General features: G+C 40.2%; 1 protein-coding gene across 4 annotated transcripts in view; it reads right to left on the bottom strand.

The window, feature by feature from the left end:
* Window positions 1-12,230, bottom strand: part of taok1a (TAO kinase 1a) — a 168,514-nt gene extending 156,284 nt beyond the window's left edge. The window contains exon 1 of one of the 4 annotated variants that reach the window (XM_063031540.1): window positions 11,937-12,230. The gene's annotated coding sequence lies outside the window, so the exon portion shown is untranslated. Of the gene's footprint in view, window positions 1-11,349; window positions 11,606-11,727; window positions 11,744-11,936 lie in introns of those variants that run through there. The other 3 variants (XM_063031541.1, XM_063031543.1, XM_063031542.1) reach the window with 3 other exon arrangements.
* Window positions 12,231-17,955: the final 5,725 nt, after the last annotated feature.

Below are 17,955 nucleotides of genomic sequence, written 5' to 3'. Positions count from 1 at the left end.
CATTCACACACGCTGCCATCTTACCAGAATGTATTTAAAAATAAATTTGAAAGGGAACATGGATGGGAAAGATTTAGACAGATATGGCCAATGCAGGCAAATGGGATTAGCTCAGAAAAGCAACATGGTCAGCATGGATGACATGAGCTAAAGTACCATTTCTCTATTACTCAATGACTAAAATAACCACCCATAGTTGAAACCACTAAGCAAAAGTTCAAGAACTTTTCATGTTTTTCATTTTATGTTTGTAATAATGTAAAAATGTTCTGATGTATCTTACAATAAAAGCAAAAATACTAAACAGAAATCATAAAATTATTTGAAGTTACATTCTTATTTTCTCCTTTCAAAAGCTTAACACCGTGCATTTATTACTGCCCATCCCATGAAAAACATCCCAAAAGTACAGCTCAGCTAATTAACTATTTCTTTAAAAATGAAGGACAGAACTGGAGATCTCACTCGCACCATGATCACATACAGGAAAAATGTTTCAGGATTTATCAGAACACAGAAAATATCTTTACTCTTCTTAGAAAATGAACCTTTTGTACTGCTATCACCAGAGTTCTGGATTAACATTTTATCTGAAAACAAGTGATATAGTAAACTTATGTGAATGACAAAGTCTATTCCTTCATTGAATGTGCCAGCATTTCCCATTTGTAGGCACTGGCATGGAAACATCAATGCCCATGAACAGAGAAGCCTTCAAGAGATGGTGGATAAAGCCCAGTCAGTACATTACAGGCAAAACCCTCCCTATTGAGCACATCTACAAGGAGCACTGCCACAAGAAAGCAGCATCCATCATTAAGGACCTCCACGATCCAGGCCATACTCTCTTCCCACTACTACTATTGGGCAGGAGCCTTATATTCCACACCACCAGGTTCAGGAACAGTACCACCTTCAAACATCAAGCTCCTGAACCAGTCACCTCAACTCTGAACCTGAGTCCACAACCTATGGACTTACTTTCTCTGTATTATTTATTTATTTGTTTGTTTGCTTGCTTGCTTGTTTATTTATTATTTTTCCTATTTGCACAGTTGGCCTTTTGCTAATCTTTTGTTGAGTATTCATTTGACTATTATATTTCTTTGTTCTACTGTAAATGACCACAAGAAAATGAATCTCAAGGTAAAATACGATGACATACAATGGTGCTAGAAGTTTGTGAGCCTTGTAGAATTTTCACTATTTCTATATAAACATGACCTAAAATGTAATCAGATCTTCATACAAATCCTAAAACTAAATAAAGGAAACCCAATTAAATAAATAAAACAAAAATATTATACTTGTTCATTTATTTATTGAGAAAAATAACCCAATATTACATGTATTTGTTGGAAAAAGTATGTGAACGTCTGGGGCAATGCCTTCTACAAAAGCTATTTGTAGTCAATTGTTCCAATCAATGAGATGAGATTGGAAGTGTGGCGTGTGGAGGGGCCTACCCTATAAAAAGACACACAATCAGGTCACTGACAGAACCTGCTCTTCAAGAAAGATCTGTTTATGTGCACCATGCCTCCATCAAAACAACTTGCAGAGGATCTTAGAAAAAGAACTGTAGAGATGCATGAAACTGGAAAAGACTACAAAACCATTTATAAGGCCCGAGTGTTCGTCAGTCCACAGTAAGTGAAATTGTCTACAAATGGAGGAAATTCAGTATTGTTGCTACTCTCCCTAGGAGTGAGTGCTCTGCAAAGATCACACCAAGAGCACAACATGCAATGATGAAGGAGGTGAAAAAGGATCCAAGGGTAATAGCAAAAAGCAGAACTTGCTAAAGTCTCTGTTCATGTGTCCACTATAAAAGCACAGGACAAGAATGGTGTTCATGGAAGGATACCACAGAGGAAATCATTGCTCTCTAAAAACACTCCGTGTGTCTCAAATTTGCAACCTGGTCACCTGGATGTTCTACAACACTCTGGGACAATGTTCTGTGAACAGATGAGACAAACATTGAATATTTTGGCAGAAATGCACATTGCTATGTTTGGAGTAAAAAGGGCACTGCAAACCAACACCAAAACTTCATCCTAACTGTGAAGCATGGTGGAAGGAGCATCATGGTTTGGGGCTGCTTTGCTGCCTCAGGGCCTGGAAAGCTTGCAACCATTGAGGGAACAATGAATTCAAAATTGAATCAAGTCATTCTACAGGAGAATGTCAGGGTAGCATTCCATCACCTGAAGCTTAATAGAAGTTGCATAATGCAACAAGACAATGATCTGAAAGACAAAGTGTAAATCAACAACAGAATGGTTTAAAAAGAAGAAAATTTGTTTTTGGAATGGCTGAATCAAAGTTCTGACCTTAATCCTATCGAAATGTTGTGGAAGGACCTGAAGCAAGAAGTTCACGCAAGGAAGCCCACCAACATCCCAGAGTTGAAGGAGTTTTAAAAGGAGGAATGGCCTAAAATTCCTCCATGCCAATGTGCAGAACTGATCAACAGTTACCAGAAACTTTTGGGTGAAGTTACTGCTGCACAAGGGGGTTACACCAGTTACGGAAAGGTTCACATACTTTATCTAACAAATAATGCAATATTGGATCATTTTTCTTAATAAATAAATTAACAAGTGTAATGTCTTTTGTGTTATTATTTAATTGGGTTTTCTTTATTTAGTTTTAGTACTTGCATGAAGATTTGATCACATTCTAAGTCATATCTATGTAGAAATAGAGAAAATTCTAAAGTGTTCACCACTGTACTACTGTATATGTACTTTGAACTCTTGTCCATTGAAATAGGATAAATATCTCAAACCTCAAAGTTGTAGCCTAATGCAGAGACTGCCTTGAGTTCAGTGAATCTGAAAAATATCATAGGATTCATCTCCATCTGATCACATAAATGCTGCTTTAATTTAAAAATCACAAATGAAAGACAATTCCTGCAATGATCTATATCATAATGAAGTTTCAACCTGAATAATTTATTTATTTTGAGATACAACACAGAACAGGTCCTTCCAGCTCAACAAGCCACACCACCCAGCAACGTGCCTATTTAACTCTAGCCTAATAACAGAACATAGAAACATAGAAAACCTACAGCATAATACAGGCCCTTCGGCCCATAAAGCTGTGCCGAACATGTCCTTACCTGAGAAATTACCTAGGGTTACCCATAGCCCTTTATTTTTCTGAGCTCCATGTACCTGTCCAGGAGTTTCTTAACAGACCCTATTGTATCCGCCTCCACCACCATCGCCGGCAGCCCATTCCATGCACTCACCACTCTCCGCATAAAAAAACTTAGCTCTGACATCTCCTCTGTACCTACTTACAAGCACCTTAAAACTGTGCCCTCTGACGTTAGCCATTTCAGCCCTGGGAAAAAGCCTCTGACTATCCACACGATCAATGCCTCTCATCATCTTATACACCTCTATCTGGTCACCTCTCATCCTCTGTCGCTCCAAGGGAAAAATGGCCAAGTTCACTCAACCTATTCTCATAAGGCATACTCCCCAATCCAGGCAACATCCTTGTAAATCTCCTCTGCACCCTTTCCATGGTTTCCACATCCTTCCTGTAGTGAGGCGAGCAGAACTGAGCACAGCACTCCAAGTGGGGTCTGACCAGGGTCCTATATAGCTGCAACATTACCTCTCAGCTCCTGAACTCAATCCCATGATTGATGAATGCCTTCTTAACCACACAGTCAACCTGTGCAGCAGCTTTGAGTGTCCTATGGAATCAGACCCCAAGATCCCTCTGTTCCTCCACACTGCCAAGAGCCTTACCATTAATACTATATTCTGTCATCATATATGACCTACCAAAATGAACCACCTCACACTTATCTGAGTTGAAATCCATCTGCCACTTCTCAGCCCAGTTTTGCATCCTATCAATGTCCCACTGTAACCTCTGATAGCCCTCCACACAATCCACAACACCCCCAACCTTTGTGTCATCAGCAAATTTACTAAGCCATCCCTCCACTTCTTCACCCAGGTCATTTATAAAAATCACGAAGAGCAGGGGTCCCAGAACAGATCCCTGAGCCACACCACTGGTGACCAGCCTCCATGCCTAATACGACCTGTCTACTTTGCCTTCTGTGAGCAAGCCAGGTCTGGATCCACAAAGCAATGTCCCCATGTATCCCATGCTTCCTTACTTTATCAATAACCCTTGCATGGGGTACCTTGTCAAATGCTTTGCTGAAATCCATAAACACTACACCTACTGCTCTACCTTCATCAATATGTTCAGTCACATCTTCAAAAAATTCAATCAGGCTCGTAAGGCACAACCTGCCTTTGACAAAGCCATGCTGACTATTCATAATCATATTATGCCTCTCCAAATGTTCATAAATCCTGCCTTTCAGGATCTTTTCCATCAACTTACCAACCACTGAAGTAAGACTCACTGGTCTATAATTTCCTGGGCTATCTATACTTCCTTTCTTGAATAACAGGACAATATCCGCAACCCTCCAATCCTCTGGAATCTCTCCCGTTCCCATTGATGATGCAAAGATCATCGCCAGAGGCTCAGCAATCTCCTCCCTCGCCTCCCACAGTAGCCTGGGGTGCATCTCGTTCAGTCTCCGTGACTTATCCAACTTGATGCTTTCCAAAAGCTCCAGCACATCCTCTTTCTTAATATCTACATGCTCAAGCTTTTCAGTCCTCTGTAAGTCATCCCTACAATCACCAAGATCCTTTTCTGTAGTGAATACTGAAGCAAAGTACACATTAAGAACCTCTGCTATCTCCTCCGGTTCCATACACACTTTTCCACTGTCATACTTGATTGGTCCTATTCTCTCATGTCTTATCCTCTTGTTCTTCGCATACTTGTAGAATGCCTTGGGGTTTTCCTTAATCCTGCCCGCCAAGGCCTTCTCATGGCCCCTTCTGGCTCTCCTAATTTCTTTCTTAAGCTCCTTCCTGCTAGCCTTATAATCTTCTAGATCTCTATCATTACCTAGCTTTTTGAACAATTCACAATGACCAATTAACCTACTGGCTGATGTATCTTTGGAATGTAGGAAGAACTGGAGCAGCCAGAGAAAACCTGTGTGTTCACAGAGAGAAAAATACAAACTCCTTACAGATGACATCAGACATGAACACCGATTCCCCAAGTTATAATAGTCACGCTAACCACTTCACTACTGTGGCGCCTCATCCTAAGAATGTGCTCATCCTGGACTTGAATCCACTACCTTCTGACTTGAGCAGAATTGCCACCTTAGTGCCAAGCACAGAAAGGTACGAAGCCAAACAATTTACAAGTAGTGTTCCAGAAAGTAAGATTGTGGCAGCTGAAGGTGCTGCCATCAACATCGAGGGCAAATGAAACTGCCAAAGGGTTTAAAAGGGATGCATCAGTGGAAAACAGTGAACAGGAAGAATGGGAAGTGACTGAAGCAACAAGAAAAGGAGATTTTCTATTTAAAAATCAAGGATGATCAGGCAAGCTGATCAGCTTTTGAACAATTAGAGCTATGGAGAGAAAAATACTGGACAAAAAGCCAACAGAGCACTGAGCTGCTCAAACCACAGGTCACAAAAACATTAACAGATATTTTTGTGATGGCACATATCCTGCGAAAGAATCAGAATACAGAAACAGGCCCTTCAGCCCATCATCGCAGTTCATACAGACATCAAATACCTGTCTATACCATAAAATATAGGAGCAGAATCAGGCCACTTGGCTCATCGAATCTGCTCTGCCATTTCATCATGGCTGATCCATTTTCCATCTCAGCCCCAATTTCCTGCCTTCTCCCCATAATCCTTCATTCCCTGACTGCTCAAGAATCTATCAACCTCTGCCTTAAATATACCCAATGACTTTGCCTCCACAGCTGCCTGTGGCAATGAATTCCACATACCATCTCTATGCTAATCAAATTTACCAGAACTTGGCCTGTAGCCCACAATGTCTCGGTGAATCAAATGTTCATACAGATGCTTCTAAAATGTTGTGAAAGTACTAATCTCCACCATCTTCTCAGACAAAGCATTACAGTTTCCAACCAACATCGCAATGTAAATAAAAACCTCAGATAGTCTCTAAACCTCTTACTCCTCACCTTAACCCTTTGCTCTGTGATTATATGCACTTCTGCCATGAGAGTTTTTGTCCCTATTTACCTTTTTGCCACTCAATTTTATAAACTCCCGATTTAAGAAACCCTGCCCAACCCATCTCTCCTCATAACTGCAAAATTTCATCCCAGACAACATCCTGGTGTATCTCAAGTGCTATTGGTTTAGCATCCAAAACTAGACACAGTATTCCAGATGTACACAAACCAGTGTTTTGTAAATTGAGCAGCAAGCCAGGCAACATCTTTGGAAGTGAAAGAACAAACAATGTTTTGGGCTGAAACCTTTCACCAGAACTTGCCTTTATAGTTATAACAAAATCTCCGTCGTCTTATGCTCTATGCCCTCGGCTAAGGCAGGCAAGCATCCCACTTTCCTTCTTCACCACACTGTCAACCTGAAAATCAGTACAAGTTTTTATATTTCATATTGTAACTTACAGTAATTTTTAATATACTGCACTGTATTGCTACCGCAAAACAGATTTTACATATTTCAGTGATAATACATCAATTTTGTGCTGCCAACCTCTGATTTTTGGACTTCTACACCAAGGTCATAGAGACCTACTATTTGTCCTACCCTTACTTGAACATCATGCATTAAAATGCATCATGTCACACTTCTTAGAACTAGATTCCATCTCCTATTGACCTGCCCAATGTATCAGCAGATCAATAATTCTCTAGCCTAAATCTACCCCGCTCACTATTAGAATCAGAATCAGGTTTGTTGTCAATGACAATATAGGCCAATACTTTATAACAAAGGTTCAAGGCGTGTTTTAAATTTAGTATGACATGTAATCAAACTAGAGAAAAAATATGACAGTTGAGGGGTCAGGAAATGCACTGCAGTTCTTAGGTGGTGGTGATAAGTGAAAGGCAAGGCGGGAAAGAATTGGTATACCATGACCTACTCATACATTACAACATAGGAACAGACTATATAATCTATTTTCCACATGTTCACTTTTCATAGTAATTATAGTTCTAATTCACTCTGATATCTTTATCCATCACTTTCCTTCAACCATCTAAATGTTCCCAAAGTTGACATGCAGTACTTCAACAACTAAGAATATCACAGTGCAAGCCATAACATTTCAACCTACTGTAGCTCTTCTCAGCACAACATTACTGTTCACTCTTAAATAATTTGGGTATTGGATGTTACTTTGGCTTGTCACTTTATCTTTGCCATGCAGTTAGCGAACAACTGTCATTGTGGTTGAAAGGAAGTATAATATTCTTTGTTTCTATTTGATAAGTCAGTGTGCTATATTAAAATAAAACTGACAAAAAAGTGAGGACCGCAGCCAAACGCTGAACTTTCAAGTTGCAAATAAAATGTCTGTGCAGGTGTTTCATTTGCAATTGTAGATTTACCTAAAAAAATGATAGTAATCTTAACCCAGGTTCCATATATTCTACAGTATCAACCAAACACCAACTTCCCTCATTTTATCCTTTAATAACAAATATAGAAGGATTCACTAATGCACAATATCAAACCCAATGTCAACTAAGCTTGTTTTTTTCTAGTTCATAATCTGATCTAATCTCAATTAAAATTGAAATTTGTTTAATGTAAGGTCCACTGCAAGCTCCTGTACATTGAGGTGTAGTAAAGCTGACAAGATGAGGACTAAAATATGAAAAATACAAAGACCACTATATCTTTGAATATAGCATTCCAACCAAACGTACGATACATCTACAAAAAGAAAACAGTATTAAAAATGCTTTGAAAAATCTAAACAGTTATTGTTTGAAAATAAATAGATTCAGTAAAATAAAATTAAAGTGATCAGATTTCAGGTATCTGATAAATATTCAAAATTCATAACCCTTTCGACTAAAACTCAGATGACTTCTGATTCAACTGAGTACACACAAATCATTATGACCATGAAACACATACAATAGGATTCCACAAATTTTTAGAAATATATATTAATAGTTCTACTAATATCAACAAAAAATGCATTTTGTTTTCCCTTTTGCACTCATTTTGCCAATGTATGATTCCTCGGCAGTACCAGCCCAAAATAATTACTCTTTATGTAGGATGTCAATAAATTAGTCAACTGTGAACAGTGTCTTTACCAAGCCTGATCATTTCTTCATAACACCCACATACACACAATTTCCAATAACAGTTACTGCATCGTGGTCAGAAGAAAAATCTTGGCTGCTCCCAATCCCGCCCCACACATTCATCTCAACCAAGTAAATGAGTGCTGAAACAGATCCAGAGGCCCACTGTTAACCCCAATGAGATAAACCAAATTATCACAGACTAGCAATTGAACAAATGATCTGCATGTAGTCTATTGAAGCAAATGGCTTGCCGTTATCAAGTAGTCATCAATGAACACTCAAGATAACAAATTGTGATCTGGAACAAAAAAATGTAATCCCAAAGATAAAAATCATAGATGAAAATATAAAATAAGCATTTAAGACTTCACAATAAATGCGAAATCAGTGTAGACACATTCCCATTTCATTTAAAATCTATTTAATTTCAGGCTAGTTTCCTATTCCTCACTGGCAAACATTTTTCAACTTCAATGCAATGAATATACAAATCCAGTTTTCCCAAGTCACATATCATATTATGATATCGTATACTTTGCATTCCGAAATAATTTTGCATTGCAAGTCAAACTGTACAAAAATTTGAAGCATGGACAATCACTGCACAGCAATTTAATAAAAGGCAACAATATATAATTAGCCATTTACTGTAAATAGGTTGTGTAACAAAAATTACAAATAACCTTCTGAAAATTGTTCAGTAAATACATTTTAGCATTGGAATTAACTGTTTTTTCAGTCTATGGTCCAGTTATGTCAATACGTTGTTAAAAAGTTAGGCCTTGTTCTACTGGGCCTTTAATAATTTTGAGCTCTGGGTATAGAAAATAAATTGATTTTGTCATATACCTAATCAGGTCCTTCTCCGTCATGAAAATATGGTAAACAAAATCATCATGATATATAATGCACAAAAATTCCATTCTAAACTTTAAAGTAATGGAAGACTCAGAACAAAAAAAAATGTTCATGCTTATGGAATATGTCAGGCTACCAGACTTCAACAACTGCTGTAATTGTTGAAACAAACAAAAAATCTTAAAATCTAAAATGATCATTAAAATATTTAGGAAACCTGTTATACAATATCCAGTGAGTGTGCAGTGTATTATTTAGTGCCAAAATTATGGCAAACAGCAGTTCAAATTTGAGCAATGAGTTCAAGATAAAAGGCACAAGATATTAAATGGCCTGACATAATAGCTCTAAATAAAGGAGCACAGCAAAAGCAATATGGTTGCATGTGCACAAAAAGTACTAGTCAGAATTTTACATTACAATTCATACCCAAGCTAATGTTATTAACTTGCAGATTGTTAAACATTCCTGCATGCACTTGTAATAAAGAAACAAATTTGGTGTCTAAATTTTGTAATTTAACAGAAACACATACAACTTCTATGCTTCCCTACTCCAAGAGTCAAGGAGTCTAGAATGCTGCTTCCATTGATTTACAGTGCCACACCAACACTTTTTGTACAATTCCTTGATGGAAATTTTTTCATGTGCCAATTTCCAAGTTGTAAGACTCTTAAGGGTGTGAACTGTGCACTGTAATTCACAGCAAAATTTTCCAAAAACTTGTAAGTAATCAAAGCAGTCTGCTTGGTTGGCATTCTGTCCACCAACATAAATATTCACTTTGGCTATGGTGTGTACCATCCACTTCTCAAAGCAATAGTCTTCACCAGCTAAAAGGAGAAAAGCAGCAGGTGCAAAGGTACAATCTCCTCTCCTGGTCCTTTATTGCTAGGTCCAGGTTCTGGAATTCCAAACCCAATGGCAGGCTTGGAATAGCTTTGGCAGACTATAACTGATTTAACATGACAGCTCACCATCACCTCCTCAAGGGGAAGGAGGAGTATGTCATCAATTTTGGCTGTGCCTATTCCATAATTTTTAAATTACAGGCTTAATATCTACGACACATAATAGAACCTTGAATATAGAGTCAAGGCCTACAATGACGTCAGGAAAAACTGAATCCCATTGAGCAAAAATATAGTCATGGCAGTTAACAAATTAAAATAGCTCCCCCCCCATAAAACACAACACCTCCATCAGAATATTATTGGACATATATCATTCACCCAATACCAAGACAAATATAGTCTGTGTTTCACTCATTCCTTCCATAACAGCTAACTGGGGCTTTGATAGCTTGTATGCAAGATTAAATACTTCAACCCACCAGAATGTCATTGTCTTTCTATTTATCACAACCTGCATAAACACTTTGCAGGCTCAGAGGGTGAAAAACATCTCAGTACTAATCAGCTGGTACCAACAAAACATTCACTACCTTATTACTTTTTCACAACATCATAATCCCCATATAAGTATACATCCAAAAGCCTGGACTAAAATCACTTATAGTCTCATTTTTATATATTTAATTACCTAAATTTTATTGATCAAATTTTTTGCTGCAGATGAAGCAAAATTAAAATTTGCAAACATTCGGAAATTTCTGTCAGTTTATATTGATAAAAATGCACTGTCCTTTCTAAGCCTTCTGACAAGTTATATACCCCCTGCTTATTACCTTAAACAGTAATTTAAACATTGTCAATTCCTCTCTCTAGACACACATGACATTAAACAAATACAAGCAATTTCAGGTCAACTTATAACTTTGACTGCAATGACCAATAGATATATAAAATAATAGCTGAACTAAACTGTATTCTAGTATATTTTTCTTTACATAGCTATTTTATTCAACCTTTAACATTTGAAATTTACATGATCTGATAATAGATTTACAAATATATAGGGTAGTTTCTTCAACAAAATATTTTTCTTCAACAAAATGCACAAAGTCATTTCTTGTCATTGCTTTCATTCCTTAGAAGTCCAAATTATTAAAAATATTAAATAATTTTGCATACCATATTCAATCAACATGAAGTGTGGCTACTTGATTTCATGTAGCATAATTAACTCCACCCCATACATATATTTTTTTTAGAAATCAGGTTTCCAATGTAACGTAGCATTGATCAATGCTTGCAATTGACAGGACTGAGGGAGGGATAATTATGCATTTTTTTTATATTTTAAAGGTACAAATCATTTACATGGATCACGAAAGAGAGGGAGGGGACCCAAAAAAAACCTCTCCAAAAATTGTAAACACTAACCTTTAAAAATGTATATTGTCACGATCCTTTGCAGCTTTGTAAACACTCGAACGGTGTGCAACTTAATAATTTACAGTAGAGATCGTGAGTATTCTTTGCTCTGTGCTTCAAAGCACAGAATCTGCCCTGCTAATAAAGCCTTTCTTTATCCTTCCAATGTTTTTTTGCCTCTCCCCTCTCTGACAAACAGACATGACGGATGTACGCAAGCCCGTAGCAGCACTGCAGTCAGAGCAGAGAGGGAGGAATTTGGGGCAGCGGAATTCTGATTTTTTTTTTGCTTCTGTCTTCTTATGAAGATACACAACAACTGGGAAAAGGGAGGGTGTGGGGGTGAATTAAATATACTGATCCAATAGAAGGGAAACGCTCACTCACCCAGTCGGGTAGGCACGGCTGCCCTTCCAGTTAGAGGGGAGACAGAGAGACCCCGAGAAGGTGGGGGGGGGAGAAGGTGGGGGTGGAATTAATGTCAGAAGTGGAGCAAAACTCCTCCCAATGTTATTTTTTTTCCGTTCCCGTTCCCAGTCCACACTCGCTCGCTCAAGATGGCGGAAGTAAAGGCACGGATTATGGCACACATTTACCTCAGCGACCCGGTCTCGGCCCCCTCCGAGCGCCAGCGGCCGCTTCCAGCATCCGTCCCCTCCCGCCGCTTCCTCCACTCCGGCCCGCCGCTGCCCGTGGTCGGCCCAAGGGGACGAAGAAGGAAAAAAAACAACAACCCCTTCACTGTTTTTTCCCCTTTACCCCCGTCTTTTACGTTATAAAGTGCTTTCGGTAACCGTGCACACACTCACAAAAAAAAAGGCGAAGGCTTCCGTCTGTGTGTGATGGGGAGGGGGGCGGGCGGAGGGTGGGGGTTGGTTTGGTTTCTCTCTGCCCTCCTCACCCTCTCCCCCGTCTCCGTGTCGCTCCAACGGGAAGCCCCGCAAATCCCGTGCACCCGCCCCGCTCGCTCCCATCGCGAGATCTCTTCCCTCCTCCTCCTTCTCCACCCACCCCCCTCCCCTCCCCACCCCTCCCCACCGCACAACAGCTGGAGGACAAGAGTGCAACTTTCACTTAGCAGAACTTCACCTCTTCGCTGCCAGTACGTGACTGCATTGCTGTATTCGCGGTACCAATTTCATCTTTCTCTCTCGCTTTTTAACTGCACTGATTATATAACTTAACCTTTAACTGCTGCATCCAAAGTATAATTTCACCCATTCTTCCGCGATTTTAACTGCATTGCTGCACCAATATAACATCATTTCCTCTGCCGTTAATGTGTGTCTACTGTCGTGCTAGCTGCATTGTTGTATTCACAATATAGTTTCGCCTATATTCTGCCGCTTTTAACTGCATTACTGAATCCACAATGGAGCTTCACCTGCTGCTTAACAGCATTGCTGTATCCATAATATGAAACTTGACCGATTAACTGCATTGCTATAACCTCGCCTTTATGTGCCGGTCTATAACTGCATTGCTGCATATACAATATACATTTGCCTGCCTTCTCTGTGAAGCAATTGCTTCATCCACAATAGAATTTCATGTTTCTTACGATGCTTTTTACTGCTTTTCTGCATCAATACAACTTCACGTTTGACCTGCCACTTTTAAAATGAATCCACAATATAATGTTATCGTTCTTCTTTTGCTTTTCTTTCTCCTGCTTTGAGACTATTGAACAGGCCTCTTGTACAATAGGATGGATCGTTGAGCTCACAATCTACCTGGTCATGGATCTTGCATCTCAATGTCTGCCTACACTGAACTTTTTCTGTAACTGTAACACCATTTCTGCATTCTGTTATTGTTTTCCCTTGTACTACTTCGATCTACTGCTCTGGTGAAATGATGTGTATGGATGGCTTGCAAAACAAAGGTTTACGCTTGTACATGTGACAACAAAAAAAATTGCTAATAAACTGCCTTGCTGCATCAATATAACTTCACCTTACTTCTTCCACTGTATATTAGATTAGATTATGAGAACACTCAGTCCTCGTTTATTGTCATTTAGAAATGCATGCATGCATTAAGAAATTATACAATGTTCCTCCAGAGTGATATCACAGAAAAACAGGACAAACCAAAGACTAACACTGACAGAATCACATAATTATAACATATAGTAACAGCAGTGCAAAGCAATACCATAATTTGATAAAGAACAGACCATGGGCTCAGTAAAAAAAAGTCTCAAAGTCCCGAGTCGATCGACTCCCAAGTCCCCGATAGCAGGCGGCAAAGGGAGAAACTTCCTGCCATAAACCTCCAGGCACCGACAATTGCCGATGCATTGGAAGCACCCGACCACAGCCGACACTGAGTCCGTCCATCCGAAAACTTCGAGCTTCCCACCAGCCCCTCCGATACAGCCTCCCGAGCGCCATCCTCTGCCGAGCGCCATCGACCTCATCCTGGCCACCGAAACAAGCAAAGCCGAGGACTTGGGGCCTTCTCCTCTGGAGATTCCAGATCACACAGTAACAGCGGTAGCGAAGCAGGCATTTCGGAAGTTTCTCCAGATGTTCCTCCATACTCTCACATCTGTCTCCATCAAATCAATTGTGCACGGTCCCCTACTTGACAAATAACAGACATCACCACCGAAGTGGCCGTGCTTATGACTCATAGAGTCATAATTGCATGCTGAATCCTTGACATAACATCACCTCTCGACTGTTGCTTTATAACTGCATTGCTGCATCTACAATTTACTTTCGTACTTACTTAAGCCCATCACCCCTGTGGGGCATAGGCCGCCGACAACGGCTCATTTCTGTTAACGTTTCTGCAGCATTGGGTTTTTACAGGATGGAGTTGCTAGCCCCTTCCCCAACACTCCTCCTATAGCCGGGCTTGGGACTGTCCACAGCAGAGTGCATTCACAATTTAATTCCATCTATTTTCTACCACTTTTAATTGCAAAGTTCTGCCCAAAATACAAGTACACAGTACTGTCCTGTCTATCATGCCATTTCACCTACCCTTTGCTACTTTCTAACTACATTGCGAGACAACACTCATATTTCAGTTTATAGTATTCACCATGCAAATTCTCCCACCGACAACTGATAACTGCAGTTATGACAAGTTCACCTTCCTGCTGCCACTGACTGCATTACAATACTTATGGGGTGTATGGGGTGTCAGGGAGGGGTAGCACCTCTGGTGGGGGAACATGTCGCGTCCTTTTCAGGGCGGTTAGTCCACCTTTGGTCCCCACCTGGCACTCAGCTCTCACCTGTGGCTCCCCGTAGCTGTTTGCATGCAACAGCGGCCACACCCCGGGCAACGGCTTCGTCAAGCCGGCTAAACCAGGTGAGGGTAGCCGACGGGTCTCAAACCCTCGGTGAGATAGGGAGTTGTCTATCCCAGCATGTGAAGACAGACTCCGGCGGATTGAGTGGACGAGACCAATGGAAGGTCCAACGGTTAAGAAGGCGGTCTCTGCAAGCGTCTTGGAACGTGTAGAGCAGGACAAGACACAGAAGACGTCCTGGTCATCCACTGCGCCTAGTCCCATCTCCAGCCGTCTAGACTCTGTCTTGCCACTGGACCCAGATGGGAATTGGGAAGAGAGAGTGAGACTGACGCTGCACAACTCTCCCTCACTTAAATCCAAATCACGCACTAGTGGTGTCGAGGTCCTCATCGACGTCAGCGATGGACGAACAACAATAACTATAATGAAATTCTACCTTCTGATTGTAAACTGCATTGCTGCACCTTCACTACAATACTCTGCAACTTTAACAGCATCGTCCTGTCCAATGCAATTTCACTTCCCAAACTACTTTCAAACTACATTGCTATGAGTACACTGCAGCTTCACCTCACCCCATCCAATTTGTAACTGTATTGTATCCACCATGCAAGTTTACTTCTCCAGTCAATTGCTAACTGCATTGCCATGGGAACAATTCACCTTCTTTCTGCCAAGCTTTAACTGCATATTGCATCCATAATTGCATCCTCAATGCCAATTTTTCACAGCATTGTTATACCATTGACGGGACCTCCATTGGTCCCTCCGTTGCATTTGCTTCTCATCCTTCGTCTCTCATCCCAGGGGTGGTTGTGAAAATTGGAGTCAATTCCATGGGCAATGCAATCATTCTTGCAAAGGACCATCATGTCACATCCAATCCCTCAATCTGTCATCCAACAACTCATCTGGCAATACTTTATACTTTATTGTCCCCAGACAATTGATACTAGAACATACAATCATCACAGCGATATTTGATTCTGTGCTTCGCGCTCCCTGGAGTACAAATTGATAGTAAATATTAAAAATTTAAATTATAAATCATAAATAGAAAATAGAACAATGGAAAGTAAGGTAGTGCAAAAAACCGAGAGGCAGGTCCAGATATTTGGAGGGTACGGCCCAGATCCGGGTCAGGATCCGTTCAGCAGTCTTATCACAGTTGGAAAGAAGCTGTTCCCAGATTGGGCCATACGAGTCTTCAAGCTCCTGAGCCTTCTCCCGGAGGGAAGAGGGATGAAAAGTGTGTTGGCTGGGTGGGTCGTGTCCTTCATTATCCTGGCAGCAGTGCTCCAACAGCATGCAGTGTAAAGTGAGCCCAAGGATGGAAGATTGGTTTGTGTGATGTGCTGGGCTGTGTTCACGATCTTCTGCAGCTTCTTCTGGTCTTGGACAGGACAACTTCCATACTAGGTTGTGATGCACCCTAGAAGAATGCTTTCTATGGTGCATCTATAAAAATTAGTGAGGATTTTAGGGGACAGGTCTCAATAGTCAGCAGATACATATTAAGAAGTGGAAATTCCAGCTCAGGGTTTCCATCTCCTGGCCCTGGACTATTGAAGTCACTTGTGGTATTGACCCATGCTGCGTTTACCAGCAACTTTGATGTATGTTGCTTGAATTTCCAGCATCTGCAGAATTCCTGTTGTTGTTGACCCATCATCCTGCTTTTCGTACAATTCCATAGAAGTTGCCAATCATACTTGGGCCATTTTAGTTTCCATAATGCTGCTTGTAAATCATGACAGAAATGGCTCCCTAAAACTTTGCGTTAATTACAAGAAAGTCTGCAATACTGGAAATCCAAAGCAACACCCACAAAAATGCTGGAGGAACTCAGCAGGTCAGGCAGCGTCTATGAAAATGAACAAACAGTTGATGTATCAGGCTGAGACCCTTCAGGACTGGAAAGGAAGGGGGGACATTCCAGAATAAAAAGGTGGGGGTCAGGGAAGGAGGATAGCTAGAAAGTGATAGCTGATGGCTAGGAAAGATAAAGGGCTCGAGAGGAAGGATTCCGATAGGAAAGGAGAGTGGACCATAAGAGAAAGGAGAGGAGGGGGGAATCCAAGGGCAGGTAGAGAAGAGATAAAGGCCAGAGTGAGGAATAGAAGAAGAGGGGAGGGGGAGGGAAACTGTCTTACCAGAAGGATAAATTAATATTCACGCCATCAGGTTGGAGGCTAGCCAGTCAGTTTATAAGGTGTTACTCCTCCTCCCTGAGTGTGGCCTCATCTTGCTGTTGGGTTGAATATTTATGAATGGACAACACCCTCAATATTTTTTCTTTTACTTTTTCTGTCTTTTTGCACTACTTATATAGTTTAATTTTTTAATATATTTCTTATTGTAATTTATTTTTTTATTATTATGTATTGCAGTATACTGCTGCTGTAAAGCAATAAATTTCACAATTATATCCCAGTGATATTAAATCCCATTGATTCTGATTCTGATCTGCAAGTTAACACCGTCCCTTATTCTAACCTTAAATTACGTCCATTTACTTTCAGAAATATAATCCAATAAAGAAAACGCCTTTTCCTTCAGCATTACAAGGCTTTGTTCCTCTCTGTCCAATGATTTCACTTATACACAATGATTAAACTTGGACTACTTTGGACACCACCATGTCTCACAACCAAACCCGTCTTTGTACTAATCTCAATGGAAGTGCTTGTGCACACACTAAAAATACAATTGATCTCTGCTCTTGGATTAGATTAGAGAAAAATCAAGCAAGTTTTGTTCCAGATCACTATCCACTGACCCCTGCTGGAAAGTGACTGCATGTGGAATTCAAATATGACGTCAAAAGAATGAGTTTGTAGTGGTATGTAAATCCTGTTCACCAAGATACTATGGCAATATTTAAATCCTGGGAGCAAGATTAAATCTGCAGATCAGATATTTTCATTTTGAGCAAACACTGCACTGCATGGCTATTTCTGTTTCTTAAAATGTGAAAAATTATATACAGAAATATTCATGACAATATAGCATGAAGCATACATATAAAAGAGTGACTGTTGTTATAGAGTCATATGCCATGGAGACAGGCCATTCAGCTCAGCTCATCCATGCCAAACAAGATGTCTACCCCAGCTAGTCACATTTGACTGTACTTGGCCCATATCCTCTAACCCTCTCTTGTCCGTACGCCTGTCGAAATGTCTTTTAAACCTGCCTCTATAGCTTCCTCTGGCAGCTCGTTCCAGCTTCCACCCTCTTTGTGGAAAATTATTTCACTGGTCCCTTTTAAATCTTATTCCTCTCTCCACAAATCTATAATCATTCTTTTTAGACAACCCGACCCTGTGACCATTCCCATCAGA

Source organism: Mobula hypostoma, chromosome 23 (genome assembly GCF_963921235.1).
Source record: "Mobula hypostoma chromosome 23, sMobHyp1.1, whole genome shotgun sequence".
NCBI lineage: Eukaryota > Metazoa > Chordata > Chondrichthyes > Myliobatiformes > Myliobatidae > Mobula > Mobula hypostoma.
The sequence above is the reverse complement of the archived record's forward strand: the minus strand, read 5'-3'. Positions and strand labels throughout refer to the sequence as shown.